Below are 17,623 nucleotides of genomic sequence, written 5' to 3'. Positions count from 1 at the left end.
GACCATGTTCATAGCTAGGCCAAATTACACTGAGCTCATGAATTTAAGGATGGCCTACAATACCCTTATTCACACTCCTATACTAGACACAGTTTTGTGTAAAAGATGTAACCAACTAGTTAACCTATAGTGAGTCCAGGTAGTTGAGCATGGGTCCACCTCGAAGGATCAAGCGAGCCTACATTGAAGATATTTTCTGATTTGGAATCATGATATATATCTACCATTTTGGAAATTTTGTAAATACTTTATTTTCAAGAAATAATCAAGTTTTTATGTAATAATTAGAACAGTTAGGCCTTTTGCACATTCGTACAACTGATTAGTTTAGATAGTTGTTGCACTAGAAGATACTTTCTAACTAGTTTTAGTAGGACTCTCCCTATAAAAGGGAGGAGGAACTCATTTGTAAGGGTTTGATTTTGATGCTAAGAGGCTGCAATATTCTACAAGTTTTGCAAGTTCTAAGATGTTATGACATTTATCTTATTCTAAAAGATTAATGAAGAAGCTTTTGGTGATTCCAAGCATTGATATGTGGAGTATGTGTTACTCTCCTCATTTACGATTTTCATATGTGTTTCTTTCCTCTTAGAAATCATCAAATTATAGCTGTTGGAACTCAATCTTGTATGAAATATTTATCTATGCCATGTTATTGAAAATGGTACTTGTATATGTAAGATTCATAGCCTTAAAATGTGCTCCATGGTTTCTAATTTCATTTCCTTTCTATATGCATTATTCTACTAAAGTTTAGTGTACATGATTTTATCTCTAGCCCTCTGCACCAAACTTCTTTCTTCCATCTCTTCCCTCATCTATGCAACAAAAAGAAAAAGGCTTCACTATTTATGTGTAGGCCACCATGGCTGAAATTTAATTACTTAGAATGAAATGTAGTCAATGTATGTAATGTGGTTAGTCTCTGAGTATGATTATTGAACCCGATTTAGATCATTTTATATTTAACTCTTGAGTGACAATGATTCATATTTAAGAGACTCTAAGATGTCATAGGCACTGACACTTATACTCAACTTGAAGGTTTTCTCTAGATGCAACAACACCACCAATTACCATTACAGTGATACTTTACTAGGAACTTGGGCAACCCAATTATACAAGGTTCTCGTAGCTGAATTTTACCAATGAAATAACACCCAATGAAGAGTCTTTAAATTAGTTCTAGACATGTATAATTTATGTTTCAAGCCTTGTATCACCATAATAATGACTAAACCAATGGAATGGCTTTGTGATCTTCATCACTCCAGTGATATGACACTCAACATATGACTAAATCTAGCCTTTCCTCCCCTAGATTTTTTTTTAGGCCTTATATCACCCCACTAAGAACTTTTTTAATGATACAACTATGCAAAGAATCTCATATTGAATAAATAATATTTTAAATTTCCTTGTTCAATGGTTGTATTATTGAGAAGTGTAGCAAGAAATGATCAATTTTACTTAGCCTTGGTCAAATTGAGAAAAAATGAAATTCCCACATGAGCAAAAAACCTGGATGCAGTGAACTAAGGAGGCATGGATCTCGTCACTTACATAGCTTAGAAAATTCAAGTTATTGGTCTTGGAGTTTAGTTTTCATGTGTTGATCGCTAGTTTGTAGCAATCTAGTTTAGTTATTTCTAGTTGTACTCAGTGAAACTAGTTCTAAAAGTTACTAGAACTAGTTGGAGGTCAGTTGTGTAGTGGGACAATAGTCTAACTTACAGATCATCCAGTTAATTGATCAATCAACAAAAAATATTTCATTCACACAAGAAATTTGAATTTCTCATTGTGGTGGAGATTTGAAGGTAGTGTAACATCAGTTGTAGACTAGTTTTGGGTGTATAGGTGTTGCATACAACCAATGATTAATCCTTGGGAATTGCACAATCATTTTTGAGGATATTCATAAAGAATAGGGGCTAATTTCCTTAGGCTTTGTGCAAGGAAATAGGAGCTTAGGTGGTGGAAGAAATGAACTATGTCTAGGTCAGAGCTTCTCATTGAGTAGAGAGAACAATTATTATTTTGCAGGTTGAGCTCAGAGCTAGAGATAACAATTGTAATAGATTATCTATTCATCTAGTTAGCGCAAGTAGGCTTAAGGGGTTTTTACCAATTGGTTTCTCGTATATAAATATATGTACTTGTGTATGTGATTGATGCATGTTTATGAATGTTATCCTAAATTGTAAATTAATTTCCGCATAGCAGTGGAGTAGAATTGTGTCTCTTGATTTAGATTAAATTCCTTGAGCAATTACAATTATATCACCATATTTTTGCATTGTAATAGAGAACGAATCACATTAAAAAAATAATTTTGAATTTTTTCATCTCGAGTTTCAAATTTGCAACTTCATTGCCTGAAAAGATCACATGGAGGGAGTGCTTGATGACAATGTATTGTTGGAATATGTCAAGAGAGAAATTCCAAAACTAGGATCAGCTAACGCTCAGAACCTATCTGAATGGAGAAATGATGTAGCCAAGGCGAGGAGAATAATATTGGAGGGAGTGAGAGACCACAATATATCAAATATCCATCGGAAAGAAACTCCTTTCTTAATGTGGAAGGCACTCACTGAACTATTTGAAAACAGTAGTGACCATAGAAAATTAGGCCTCAAAGACAAACTTTGAAACATTAATATGTAGAAGAATGATATTATTCCACAGTATCTCACCAAATTTACAGAAGTTCAAGATGAGCTTGGAGGGGTTGGTGTGAATGTTGTAGAAGATGACCTAGTGAGACTAACTCTTCTAGGCCTTCCAAAATATTGGCATAGCTACCAAGACCTGGTGAGTGGGAGGGAGAAATTACTAAATTGGTAACGCTTATGGTCTAATTTGGTACAAAAATAAATCAGAAAAATACCATAGATGGAAGTTCATCCAAGGGAGAGGATGAAGAAAATTTTGCATTGGTTGGAAAGGGAAATAAGGGAAAAGGGAAGAAATCACAGACTAAACTAGATTCCAGCCAAAGGGGCAAGAATAAATACTTTTCCAAAATAAGATGCTTCAGTTGTAATGCATTTAGGCATTATGCTACAAAGTTTCCACACAAAAATTCTAGCAATAAGAACTCAGGAGGAACAACAGGTGAAGCATTGGCTTCACAGTGGAGTTAGAATTCACCTTGATCATATGCATGGCCAGCATTGTGATCAGGAGAGTGTGGTACTTGGATTCATGTGTGACATTCCACAGGATAGAGTGTAGAGAGTTTTTCAATGACCTGGAGGAGAAATATATCTAGATGCATATTGAGGTTGGGGACGACAGAAGGTATAGTGCTATTGATATTGGTATAATAACCTTTAAGAGGTAGTCGGGATCCCCACATCACCTCAAAGGTGTTATGTTTGTACCATGCTAGAAGAAGAACCCATATCTATAGCAGTTTTGGAAGACCGTGGCTCTCATGTGATCTTAATTAAAGGGAAATACTTTCTGAGACACATATCTATTGGGAAGGTGAAGCTAATCGAGGTTCTTGTGAAGACCATGTATAAAATTGATGTGGAATATTACGTTGTATTAAGTAGTAAGGTAGAGAATGTGTAGAGTCAATATGTTGGTGAACTATGGCACAAAAGACTTGGCATTTGCATCATGGAACCCATAAAACTATGTAGCAAATAACCACTAGCCTCCCTAAAGGATAACTTGAGTAGTAGGATGTCTACACAGGTTGTACTTGGGGGAAGTATGTAAAATCTACATTCCATGATCAAGACAACAAAGAAAATGTAGTCTTGGAGAGAGTCCACTTTGAAGTTTGTGGACACTTCTCGAAAGCCTCCACTGCCAAACATAAATACTATGTTATTTTTATTTATGATTTCTTAAGAAAGTGTTGGATCTTATTCATGTAGAAGAAGGATGAAACATTCTCAAAATTTGTAGAATTCAAGGAACTAGTTAAGAAAGAGACTAGCAAGAAAGTGATGTCTCTCAAGAGAGAAAATGGAGGTAAGTATGTTTTGAATTCCTTCAAGGAATTTTGTGCCAAAGAAGGAATTTGAAGAGAACTGACAACTCCCCATAACCCACAACAGAATGGGGTAGCTGAGAGAAAGAACCAGAGAATTGTGGGAGTTGTGAAATTTATGGTACATGACCAAGGCCTACCAACATTTGTGGGGAGAGGCATGTAACCTAAAAATCTACTGATAAAACTAGAGTCCTCATCAGATTCATGGTATGATTATATCGGAGGAGGATTTCTCAGGGATAAAGCCATATGTGTCTCAGTTTTCAAGTTTAGGAGCTTTTTTTTACTTATATTTCTCCAAATATTTGAGGAAGAAACTTAAGCCAACAACAGACTTGGGATTTTTTTTGGTTTACACCAAAACTCCACATAATTACTATGTGTTTTTACCTTCCCCTAGAATGACAGTTGTGCGAAGGCATGTAAAGTTGATGAGGATAAAGAATTGAGATGCTTTCTTGAGAGGGAGCTTCAAATCCCACAGAAGAAGAGCTTTTAGCTCCAAAGGAGGAGGCTCAAGAAGTTGTGGAGCAACCATAAATGGAGGAGAAGAGAGGAGGCAAAGTGGAGAAATCCACTTAAATATAACCATCCAATGAAGGTATAAAGAGGAATAAGGAATCTAATATATTCATGCAGGATTAGATGGAGAATGTGGGAGCTATTTCAAATTTTCACAGGCAAAGGAGCTTATTTTATACATACACTAGCTACATGTATCTAATGACTGAGCTTGTAGACGCTAAGCCATCCTATTTGGAGGAAGAAGTTGAGAAACTTGTTTTGTTTGATGCAATTGTGGAAGAATATGAATTCATCATGAAGAATAGTGTCTTCGAAATGGTCCCAAGACCGATAGATAAATAAATTATGGGTTCGATATGGATCTTCAAAGTATAGCATGTATCAGATGGAAGCATATAGAAGTATAAGGCCAGATTTGTGGCCAAAGGATTCTCTAAAGTTGAGGGAATTTAATATGAGGAAAAATTTTCTCCTGTAGCAAGGTATTCATCCATTAGATCAATTCTTGCACTAGTTGCATAGATAGGGTGGAAGATCCACAACATGGATGTAAGTAAAAACATTTCTCAATGTTTTTCTTGATGAGGAAGTGTACATAGAAAAACCAAAAGGTATTGAGGCATTTGATCGAGAGTCTCATGTGTCCAAACTCAAGATATCATTGTACAGTCTCAAGCAAGCACCCCAAGCTTTGTACACTCAAATCGATAGTTATCTCACTGGATTCGGATTCACCAAAATTGAAGAAAATTCAAACCTATATCATATTTTGGTATAAGGTAAATTTCTTATTATTGTATTATATGTTGATGATATAATATTGACACATGATGAGTAGCCGATCAACTCTTGTAAGGAGGACCTTGCAAGAAAATTTGGGATGAAAGACATGGGTTTCATGCACTACTTCTTGGGGCTGGAAGTATGGCAAGGTAACATGAATTTTCTTATTTCTCAAGGAAGGTATGCCACTGAGACACCGTAGATCATTTTCATGGAGAGTTATAAGCCCATGGAGACACCTCTAGTGACCAACTTGAGGAAGGAGAATGCCACTTCAAGTGAAGAGGTTGATGCTACCATTTACTGATAGCTAGTGGTTCACTGATGTATCTTGTGAACACATGATTAGATATGTGCTATGCAGTCAATGAATTGAGCTAAGTTATGGTAAGGTTGGCTAACTTGTATTGGAAGGAAGATAAGCATGTTTTAAGGTACCCCAAAGGCACTACCAATATGGGTTATGGTACAAATAGATAGAGGGAGTGAAGTTGTGTGGATTCATAGATGAAGATTGGGTAGGGACTCCATCCAACTGAAAAAGTACATGAGGTGGAATTTTTAGTATTGGTTCCCTAAAAATTTCTTGCTACAACAGGAAGAAAAGGTCTGTGGCATTCAACTCAATAGAAGATGAATACATGGCTACAAGTCAAGCAACATGTGAGGTGATCTGTATGAGAAAGATACTTGTGGGACTATTTGGTCAGGAGATGGATCAAACTATGATCTATTGTGATAATCAGAGTTGCATTAAGCTCTCTAGGAATCTAGTACTTCATGATCTATCTAAGAATATAGATATATGGTATAATCATTTACAAGACTGTGTGCAAAGGAGGATAATTCTGATACAATACGTTCTAGTAGAGGAACAAGATGTTGACATATTGACAAAGGCTTTTTCAATATAGAATTTTGAATTCAAGAGGTGGAGGATAGGGGTGGTTGATAATCCCTTTCTTGCTAAGAGGAACTGTTGAGAAGTGTAGCAAAAAAGGTTCAATTTGACATAGCCTTGGTCAAATTGAGAAAATTCAAAATGTCCACATCAACGGACAACTTGGAGGCAGTTACTTGAGGTGACATGGCTGTTCTCACTTAGTTAGCCTAGTAAATTCAAGTTAGTGGGCTTGGAGTTTAGTTTTCATGCGTTGATTTCTAATTTTTAGCAATCTAGTTTAACACTTTCTAGTTGTACTCAGTTAAACAAGTTCTAACAATTAATAGAACTAGTTGGAAGTTAGTTGTGTGGGGGGACCATAGTCAAACTCAGAGATCATCCAGTTAGCTAATAAATCAACAAAAAATAGCCCATGCAAGAAAGGAATTTGAATTTCTTAGTTGTGGTGGAGATTCCAATGCAGTATAACATCAATTATAGACTAGTTTTGAGTGTACAAGTGTTACATCCAATCAGTGATCAATCCTTGGGAATTGCATAATCATTTTGGTGAAATTCATAAAGAATAGGGGTTAATTTACTTAGGATTTGCACAAGGAAATAGGACCTCAGACGGGGGTATAAATTGACAAGTCTGGTACATAGCTTCTTATTGAGTAGAGAGAATGGTTATTCTTTTGCAGGTTGAGCTCATATTTGGAGCTAGCAATTGTAATATATTCTCTATTCATATTATTAATGCAAGCAAGCTTAAAGGGTTTTTACTAGTTTCTTTCCCCTAGATACATATATTTACTTTTGTATGTTATTTATGCATGTTTGTGAATGTTGTTACCAATTGTAAATTGATTTCCATAGATCAGTAGAGTAGAATTGTCTCTCATGATTTAGATTAAATTCCTTAAGAAGTTGCAATTCTATCACCATATTTCTACATGTATCACCCTACTTCTCACATTTCTGATGACACAATATCCCATTGGTGACTTATCCATTCTTACACCCTCAAGTTTTTGACTTAAACTTGATTTGCACCATCTTTCTCCCTATACATCACACTAATGATGGGAAATGAAAAATACAACACCCCAATAAGGCTCAATTCAATGATACATACCAAATTAGACTTTTAATTCATCTCAAAACTCTTTCATATTAGTCTATTGTCCCATAGTTGGCTAGCCCATTACTATATCACCCCACTGGGCATTATCACAATGCTATATCACCCCAATGATCCTTTGTCTAGCTATACAAAAACCTGTTTGGCATCTTTTTCCATCACACACTAAGCTTGTCATTTTCTAGTGTATTGATGGATTGGTAATTAGTGCAAATAAATTTGAAAAGAAATTTATGAAAGGAAATTAATGCACCCAACGTCAAGAAAACTCTTTAGAAAGACACCATATTTCCATATTTTCTCACATTACTCGGTGCTATATTTCACTTGTGACATTGGAAATGTTGATTAGAGAGAGAACTTCCTCACTCTTCATCAATGCCAACTATTATCTAGCCCAACTCATCTATGTTGAAATTTATCCCACTAAACTACTGAATTTTTGATTCCATTTCTTTATTTTAGGAATAGAGTAACCCATCTCTGTCACTGCCCCATCTTTTCCTCTTTTACTCGTTCCATATCGATTAGCATTCCCCCTTTTCACATCAATAGGGAAATAAAAATTTATTTATAAATATCAAAGGCCATACTATGAAGTTGTGCCATAAAGACCTATCTCATATTAGTATGCATGCACCGAAAAAATGATCTAAATGCCTCAATTAAACATTAGGGATAGACCTCATTAAGTGTAAAGGAGATGCACACCCGCAACTAGCTCATAACACTCATTCCTTGTTTGATTTAACTCCAGAGTCATGCCTTAGAAACCACAAGATGGAAATTTTATCTTTGGATCAAGATTTTATGATGATGAAACCTTATTCTTTACCTTCCTTATGCCCAAAAATGTTAATATTTTGTTCTCTTTGTTTCTTACGGTCTAACTCATCAAATATCTTAGGTTTCATACTCTAGGCACACTCTCTACACCGCTTTTCCAACTTCACTATTAAATATTTTCTTTATCCTCACATGTCAGAAATTTGATTTTTGCCCTTTAGAACAACATCACATGTTTTGTTTCCTTTTAGAAGCCTGATGAGAACCAGTATAGCAGCAAGAATGCTACATCTTCGGGGGCTACGAACTTTACTTTATCAACCTGGGGTTCGTACAAACTTGGAGGTGACAGCGCTATATAAACAAGTAAATGTGATGGGTCCACTCTTTGTCACTGCTAAGCTAGTGATAGACCACTAAGGTTTTTTAAGCCAACTTCTATTGATTCAGAAGAAGCTTTATTACCAATGAGGAAAAGAGAAATCTACGCTAAAGGAAATCTTCTCTATTGCAGTAAAGAAGAAAGACTAAAATCAAATGCTTAAACACACCATTCTTCTAATTAACTGCTACGAGGATTTGCTTCAAAATAATGCTAAGTTAACATGTATGCAATCCTACTGTCCTAGGCATGCAAATTAAAACATCAAATATTCTACTGTTGTGCATGTAAACAAACAAAATAACTTTGTTTTTCTTTTGGTCTTTTTTGTGTGAAAGTGTGAATGCTAACTTCTTTTGGTGATTGGCAGGTGGCTTAGGGATGATGGTGAATAGTCAGAAGGCTTGGGAGGCAAGCGGTGGTCCTTTTCTAGCTTCCTAGGGACCTTTTCCACAATTTTGCCTCAAAACAGGCCACTAGAGGTCAACCTACATGATGTCCTAATGCGTCCTACAGGATGTCCTCAATTCCTACATGATACCCTCTATTCCTATAGGATACAACCGAGAGAAAAAGGAGGGGTTTGGAAGGTGATGTAAGGCTTAGGGAAGGTTTTTGGTCGATGGAATGAGGCAAGGGAGTGCCTAGGACCACTAGAAAGCTCAAAACCAGAGTTGTGAGATGGTTGGATTTGCTCAACAAGCTTGAAGAAGTATTCTTATGGAATAATGAATTTGGTGAGGGATTTAGTGAAAGAAGGTGATAATCATGGACGGATAAAGTTGGGATGAGGTTGTTGATTTTGAAATCTCTCTATACTTCTAAAACTCCTTCACTACATTAATCATTGTCATTTATCCATAAATCATGTAAGCAAGAAGGATTTCAATTAACTAAGGAAAATAAACTTTCATGAGCTAGTTGCCTATTTCTTGCATGGGAAAAATTGCAAAGTAATATGAAACCGTGAAGGTATCTAATTTAATACTAAATATAGAAGAAATGGCAATCAAATCCTATTCTTGCAAACTAATAAAATTCTGGCCTAAGTAACATAAAACCCTAAATTCCATGAGAAATCAGTTTTCAGTGTTTTTGGGGATGCATAGGGGTTCCTTCCTCAAACCATGATCCCTAAAGGGAGGAGTCAGGCCAAATCCAACTACTGATAGATTTTTGATATTCCTTTATCTCTTCTAATCTACTATTGAAGTAAGGCACAAATGGGAGAAAACTAATCAAATCCACAACTACTTGCAATGAAATAATGCTAAAGACAATTCAACCATTAATTTATGAAATCAACTAAGCATAAAAATACAAGGAGAGGAGCCTTTGCTGCTAGGGTTGGGCCTTAACTCAAGAGTTTGAACCCTTTGGGTCAACTCAGTGTTGGATCAATGAAATGCTCATTCTCATTATCAAAATAGAAAATTACATCACAAGGTCTTCCACAAGTCTTGAACTTGAAAAATGACTAGTGCTTTTAAAGAAAAAATTCCAATCCTAATGAGGCTCTAAGCCTCCTTATTTATAAAATTGACGTCTCCAATGGCTTCCTTACGTATAGGGAGGCTCAGCTCCCAAACTCGAGATAAACTGGCTCTTTAACTATGACTAGTTTGACTGCCTTTTGATCTCCATGACTTGGCTGCTTGTAACTCTGAGCTAGTGTGATTGATGGAGGAATATTTGAATGAGTGAGGAGTAAATGAGGAGGATCTATCTCCTACAATCTCTCCTCCTTTTCTCATTCAATTTTCACCCCTTAGTTATCCAAAAATTCCATGACTTTCTCTCAAAAACCTGCAATCAATGCACATTAGTCCACTAGGCCTAATATCTCATGTTGACTCATCTCATTAAGAAAAATAAACTCAGAACATGTAAGAAATTATGAGAAGAGTTTATTTGAATAAGCTAGGAGGTGTATTAAGGTCCATATAGTTACCCAATGATGAGGCTCATCATCACCCCCTACTGAAAGTGTTTCTCATCCTCTGAGCAACTCAATCTATATCCATGTCTTTCATTGCTCTAGTGGCCTCCCTGATATCCCTTGCTTCTATTATAGTTTCCTCTTCCTATGCATAGAATCATGCCTTCCTCTCTATCTCCTCCCCTAGCTTTCTTTCTTCTTATTCCTTCCTTCCTTCCAAAATTCCTAAGAGAAGTGGTGGATTGAGTCTCAAGCCAATACAATTAACTTTGAGTCTTTGGAGAGCTTGCTTGTACATGGGTGTTCTGTTTAGTGCTTCTCTCATTCTCTAAGAAGAATGGTACTCTCTGATTTTCAAGATGTAGGTCAGAGTGTTCCATCTCCTTTGGAAATCTTGCATGTTGTCATCTCCTAACAACCTGAACATGTCCTCAAAGTGTGTGATTGCTTGCTCTTGGGAAGCAAGGTACCTAGGTGCAAGTTGGGGGTCATTTGCAATCAAGTTATAGGTGCTCATGACAACCATTGGATTTGATTGCTCAGCTCTTATCATTAGGGGCTCTGTTTCTTCCCTTGCCATTACTTTCTTCATTTCTGCATCCCTTTCTTCTTCATGATTCATCCATGATGCCAAAGCCATCAACTCTAAGTCCCCTATTTTTGAATTAGGGTCCCACACATTCAGATCTATGAGGGCCAAGTTATGTAGGTAGAAGTCAAGCATTTTAGCCCTATCCTGCAAGGTTCTTTGATCACATATATCAATGAATTGTCTATAATCCTGGAAGGGCATCGTGCCTCTCTGTGTTAGAGTCTTTATTTGGAATTGTAGCCATTATTTCTTAAGATACAATGCATAGGACTTTGTTGGCATCCTCCATTGGATTGCCTCTAAGGATAGACTGGCCATGGATGCTAGTTGACTCTATATTTATTGTAGTTGTCTCATTAAGCATGCATTATTTACCTCCATCTAACCTTTCATCATTGCCTCTCTATCCCTCAGGCTACTCAGTTCTCTGCACATCTCCTTTACTTTCTCCTGCATGTGACATATGTCCTCTAGTCATTTAGATTTGGCAATTTGCATCCACCTATGTCTTCTTTCCCTTTATTTATCAAGCTAAAAGAATAAGGGGATGGAAAATTTCTATGGAATAACCCTACCCCGTTCAATGAACCTGTAGCAAGATTCAAGGTTGGGTTGAGGACTAGGTTCCCTCAGCTCTGTATCCTCCTTCTCTATTTCTTGCTGCATTATCCCTTCTTTTTCCAATTTATGAGTTTCTTTTAGGATGGTCTCTACTTCCTGAAGGTCCTTCTATGTGTTCTGTAGGATGCCTTTTACTTTGGATGAGGTAGATCTAGTGACAGGCCTCCTAACATAAGTGATGGGAGACTTGGGAGAGGCTTGTCCTGATGATCCTTATCCTTTATTTTTCATAAGAGGACCTATCTTTTCCTACTATTTTGGTGAGTCTTCAATGACAATAGGAACCTTAGTGGGAGTTTGAGGTTTTCCTTGCCTTATTATTTTACTTTCTATTGTCCTAAAGTACAATGGAGTTTTTCTTCGTCTCTTCCCTTTTTTCTTGATAAGGGTACTAAGGGCACTGAGGGAAGTTGTTGCCTCTCTGTCAGTGGGTTTTGGAGATACCCTGGGTGATTCCTCCCCTTATTTGCCTTGCATTGTAGACCTCTATTCTTCCTTTTCTGTTGTCTCCCCTTTTCCATTATCCGTCTCTTCCTTGTCTTTCTCTTCTTCCTCTCCCTCTAGTTCCTCACTTTGTTCATCAGTTTCCTCCTCTGCATGTTATTATGTCTCTTCATCACTTTCCTTCTCTTTTTCTTCCTCTTCTTCCTCCTCTATTTCCTATTCGTCCTTCTCTGTTTCTTCCTCATCCTTCCCTGTTTCTTCTTCATCCCTTTCACTGGTAGTGGGGCATTTTTCATACTCAAGGGTTTTTATGTCTTCCTCTGTCTGCATGTCTCTGAAAGTTTCCCATGTGATAGGAAATCCAAGGTTTTGGAGGGAATCTTCTATGATAAGTCTAATTAAACCATGATCGGCTAGCTATTGATGGTTTCCTTCCTGCACCTTAATGCTAATATCTATCCTTGAATGAAGAAGGAAGTAGGGTATGCTAAGTATATTTTGAGGAGGTGTGTCTGCTCCAAACCTCAATTCTTGGAGAAGCCTAAAATGGTATCCATATGCCACACTGTACCTACCTTCACATGGTATCAGGGGAAATGGTGCAAAAGGGAATTTATCTACTCATGAACAGGAACATAATGGGAGTTTCTCCATGAAGTAAAAGCATGCGGGGTTCACTGTAGAGGTCCTCCAAGATTAAGGAATGGGGAGTACAAGGATAGTGACAAAATGATGTGTAACAAATTCCCCCTAAAGTGTAAAGGTCGAGGCGGAGTGAGGGAAGAAATGCTTTATAAATCAATATGGGGAATTGGTGTTTCATCAGAAAACATGCAAGAAAGTACAGATACATATACATAAACTAAGATCTCTGTCAAATAATACATGAATTATGGCATGGATGCAGCCATCCAGAGAATGGTCATCTAAATGGATCTAAGTATCAACACAACCATCCATCAAAGAGGATCATAATGGAACCAAGGTATGGTTGCAGCCATCCAATAATGAGAAGGATCACATATGATAACTCATGGCCTGGTCGTCGCCAGCCATCTAAAAGAGACATGCATATCATCATAAAACATGTCACACCACTTCACAACCTAGACTTATATGATCTGAGTCCAGGGTCTTACGCTCCAACACGACCTGATCAAAGGACAAATTCTAGCATGCGAATAGATGTGTTGATGTAGGACATGCTAGAAAGTCACTTGATTACCAGTCAATGATGTAAATTGTTAACAAGAGTGAGAGAAGCAACCAATAATGACAGTGGCCCTCAAGGTACTATTAGCACAATTCACAGAAAGTGAATATAGGAACTGAAGTCAAACACCCGTGAAATCACTCGATTGAAAACCAATGATGTGAACTTGTCTTCGAGTGCGAAGAACTTGCCATTAAGGCATGCAAGCTCTAAGGTACTGGAAGGGAGTCTCTCGATCAACTTCCTAGATAATGAGTTGATGTCGATGGAAAGTGACCATGTCGAAGGATGGCCATAATGAATCCCACATCATTGACACGAGACGAGAGGATGCAAAATTATTTTGGATGATAGAGAGAATCAAAGGTAAGTGTAACTGCAGAAGGACAACCCTTGAACATATCAATGATACAACCGGAAGTTTAGCAGCTTTTGGATCCATGGGATTGGTGGTCATAATAACTTGGCAGAGATCAAATCGAAGGCAAAAATTAATAGCCCAAACCCAAGAATTTCAATGATACGAAAGAGGATGTCCCAACCTGACATGAAGAAAAGAGTGTCATGTTCAAGAGTAAGCTGCCAACATGACTCGATAGATTTCCAAATTTTCCCCCACCATTTTTGGCAAGTACCCCAATTATTTTTTAATCACAAGCTTGAAGGGGATAGCATATGCTTGCACTGTAAATTCATCCTTTGGATGAATCCAACCTAGTAAGTTTAACAAACCCTAGGAAGGAGAAGCTTCTGTTCGTCATGATGACGAATCCGATGTCATTTAATATTTTAACGAGTCTGACAAAGGTGTAACTCGATATCTTTTTCATGTTTAGAGAGTTTGAAAAAGACACATAAAAGAAAATTCCACATGGTCCCTTTTCATACATTTGTGTCTCTCGAGCCCGAAAAGGTAGAAACAATACTTGAGAGAATTGCATGACCATTTCAGTCAAGGAGTACCTTTTTCTTAAATAGTTCCTCCCAGCCTGAAAAAGGGGTAAACTTATACTAGGTGCATGACGTTTCACATCCGTTAATGATTTCAAAATGAAAAGGGATCGGCCATCTTTTCGCTTTTAAACGGTCAGAAAAGAGGTGAAAGCGAACCCCCCATTTTTATTCTATTTAACGAGTCAAGAAGGGAAAAATACGCAGCAATATTTTCATATGAGTTTAACGAGTCAAGAAAAGAGCTGAAATGTGACTCATCCTAGAGGAACGAGTGGTATAAAGGGTAGCAATTGGTTCTGGCAATGGTGAAACTTCTCAAAATATGTAACGGTCAAGAGACTAGTTAATAAAACCACTCATCGCTGTGGTTCCTCAAGAAAGGAAAAACAACCAAGTGAAAGCATATGATCAACCAAGGAGATGGTGGCGATGGAATGAAACAACCAAGGCTCATATAGCAGAAATTAGTTGATAAAAATGGCAATCACGACATGTAAATCGGGCATGGGTTCATTTTTACACAAGCTTGAACCATGGAGAACCCTGCCTAGATTGAGTTTCATGTTTACACAAGCTTGAAATGAAAAGCTATGCTTGTTATAAGTTTTCACGCCCCCGGCATAATGACTCAATCGAGGTACATGCCCCCCCAAGATTCATTTCAATTAACTAGATGGATGGAGTGAAGGTTCACTTTCGAGATCCTGGAAAGACTCGACTGGGATTTTACGAGATCATAATCAAAGACTCGATTTGGAAAAGGGATTTGCTTCATTTTTAAATGAGGTTGACACAGTAAAAGAACTATCCTCAAGACCCTTGTTTCCTTTTTTAATGAGGTTGACATAGGAAAAGAACAATCCTCGGACCCTTGTTTCATTTTTTAACGAGCTTGAGACAAGACAAAGAACTATGCTCACATCTTGATTCATTTTTTAATGAGGTTGACACAAGATTAGGAACTATCCTCGTGACTCCTTGCTTCATTTTTTAACAAGGTTGACACAAGATTAGGAACTATCCTCATGTATCTGTTCATGAACCATACGAGAACATTGCTCCCAAAAGGTCTTCACTAGATGGAAGAACCATGCTCTAGGAGGAATACATGTCATTTGGTACCAAAGATAGACCGGGTTCGAATGCCCTCAGTACATAATGTACTATACCATCTGTGTGATCATCAACAAACACGGAGATGGAAAAAGTAGCCACATAATAAACTTGTGGTTGGGAAGGTACTACTTGCAAACAAGAGCCCATAGGGGATTATGGATGCAAAGGAGGCACCTGTTGACTAATGAATGACAGTTGATCAATAGTAAAAATTCTCCCTTCATGGGGAAAACAAACCACATGGAAAAGCAAAGAAACAAGAGCTCCCTGACATAAACATAGTCGTGTCCAAGGAGAAGATTGAAATCTAAGGGTCCTTGGATTATCATCATGTCTATATAGACAACCTTTCCTCCCAAAGTAATAGGGAACTTTGGAAGGATCCCCAAGGGATGGTTGGTTCCTTCACTGAAATCCATCAGATTCTAGGTGACACTGGGCACAAGCTGTGGGGAATCCAAAGCTTTCCAAGTAGTAGAAGACATGATGCTAATAGATGCACCTTCATCTAATATACTTACAGGTACTACCATATTATAGGCTTGTACTGTGATATGGAAATGCACATAATATGGGAACTAGAAAGTAGTCAATAGCCCCCAATCGAAAGAGACGACATAAATACTTGGTGGGGGTATCATATGATTACCCCCATGCTGTATAGGAATAGAAGAAAGACTTTCCTAAACAACTGGGATGAGAGGGTCAGTCTTTCATTCATGAGAATATGAGGAGACGAGAAGAACATGAGCAGTATTATCACCACTCTCTTCGAGAACAGAGTGAGCAACTGCTGGCGGAGCCAAGTCAACACTCTTTTTGACCAATGGTTGGACATGAAAAAACACAAGAGATTCTTGCTCACGAAGAGCAGGATGAGAAAGAGATGAATCGAAGTCAAAGTCTTTACCAACCAGGAGAGGGTTAGAAGAAAGCCTCTGATAACCACCAGGAAGTTGGGGTTGAGGAGCTGCAAGGTTTTCCAAAACTTCGGAAGCTTTATCCATAAGAGGACAAAGGTGAAGAAGATTCTCTCCTTCACATAACCTATAGGGGAATCTAATCTTTCCCTTATTCTTACCATCATTATTTGAAGGCGCAACATGAACATGATCGCCAGAGGTCGACGAGGATGGTCGATTCAGGTTTTGAGGCCATACCTCTAAGACTATGGGAATGCCAAGACAGTACCGAAGGAGATGGTCACCCTTACATAGCCTGCAAGGGAATTTTGCCTTCCGCAAAGGATCAGAAGGTTTGTCAACAAGGGGTGCATTTGGAGTAATAGCTACACGGTTGGCCTCTCACTTATTTGACTTGTTCTTCTTTTTCTTCTCCTTCTTATTCTTAGCCTCCTGGTTACTGGATTTGAAACTGTCACCAAGCGAAGTAGAAGAGGAGGGTTAAGAAATGGGGGAAGAAGGTGACGGGTAAATCTTAGAATCATCTTGACATGATTCAAATGAAGGAGACATTTACACAGGAGTTAGGACACTTGCGACCACCAAGGTCGAAAATAACTAGACAGGTAGACCAATGGTTAACCCAGGGAGGGACAACGTCACCATATAAGGAGCACCAACATTTCCAAAAGAAGGAAAAAGACTAGGATTCCCATTTGAGAGGAACCCTTGACTCATAGACTTTGGGAATGTTGCCATTGGAATCGACCCTAAAGAATCACTAAGGAAGATAACTTTAACCAGGAATATTTCGTGGGCAGATAATTTTAAGACACTGAAACAAAACATTTCCTTTTCATATTTTAAGAGTTGAGAAAATGACAAAAGGTGACTCTATCACTTTTGATTGGAAACGAGCTCTAAAGGACAAGTGCTTGAATGATATTTTAATTTTAATGAGTCAAAAATATCGAATGACTGCTCTGGATGATCTAGGTAGAAAGGATTATGATGAAAGGAGGTTTTGAGGTATACCAATTTCCCCTTTCTTTATAAATTTTGATCCTGAGGTTGTGGGTTATGGCCCACAAACCTATCAGAAGCATAAATTGAAGCCTTTAAGCCTTTAAATTGGGACCACACTTCATATCGGATACACAGGAGTACACATGAAAACATGGAAACCCGACCCTAAACACATAAGGTCGGACTTCAAATATTTTACAGCTGCGTTCATAAATATCGGCGGGTCTTCTCTCGGTCCATCTCCTTTCCACTACACTGTCTTTCACATTCCCCGATCTCTGATCGTGCTCGATCT

This window comes from Pinus tabuliformis, chromosome X (genome assembly GCF_031772625.1).
Source record: "Pinus tabuliformis cultivar Carrire ecotype Pingquan chromosome X, CPIR1, whole genome shotgun sequence".
Classification (NCBI taxonomy): Eukaryota; Viridiplantae; Streptophyta; class Pinopsida; order Pinales; family Pinaceae; genus Pinus; species Pinus tabuliformis.
Note: the sequence above shows the minus strand (reverse complement) of the source record.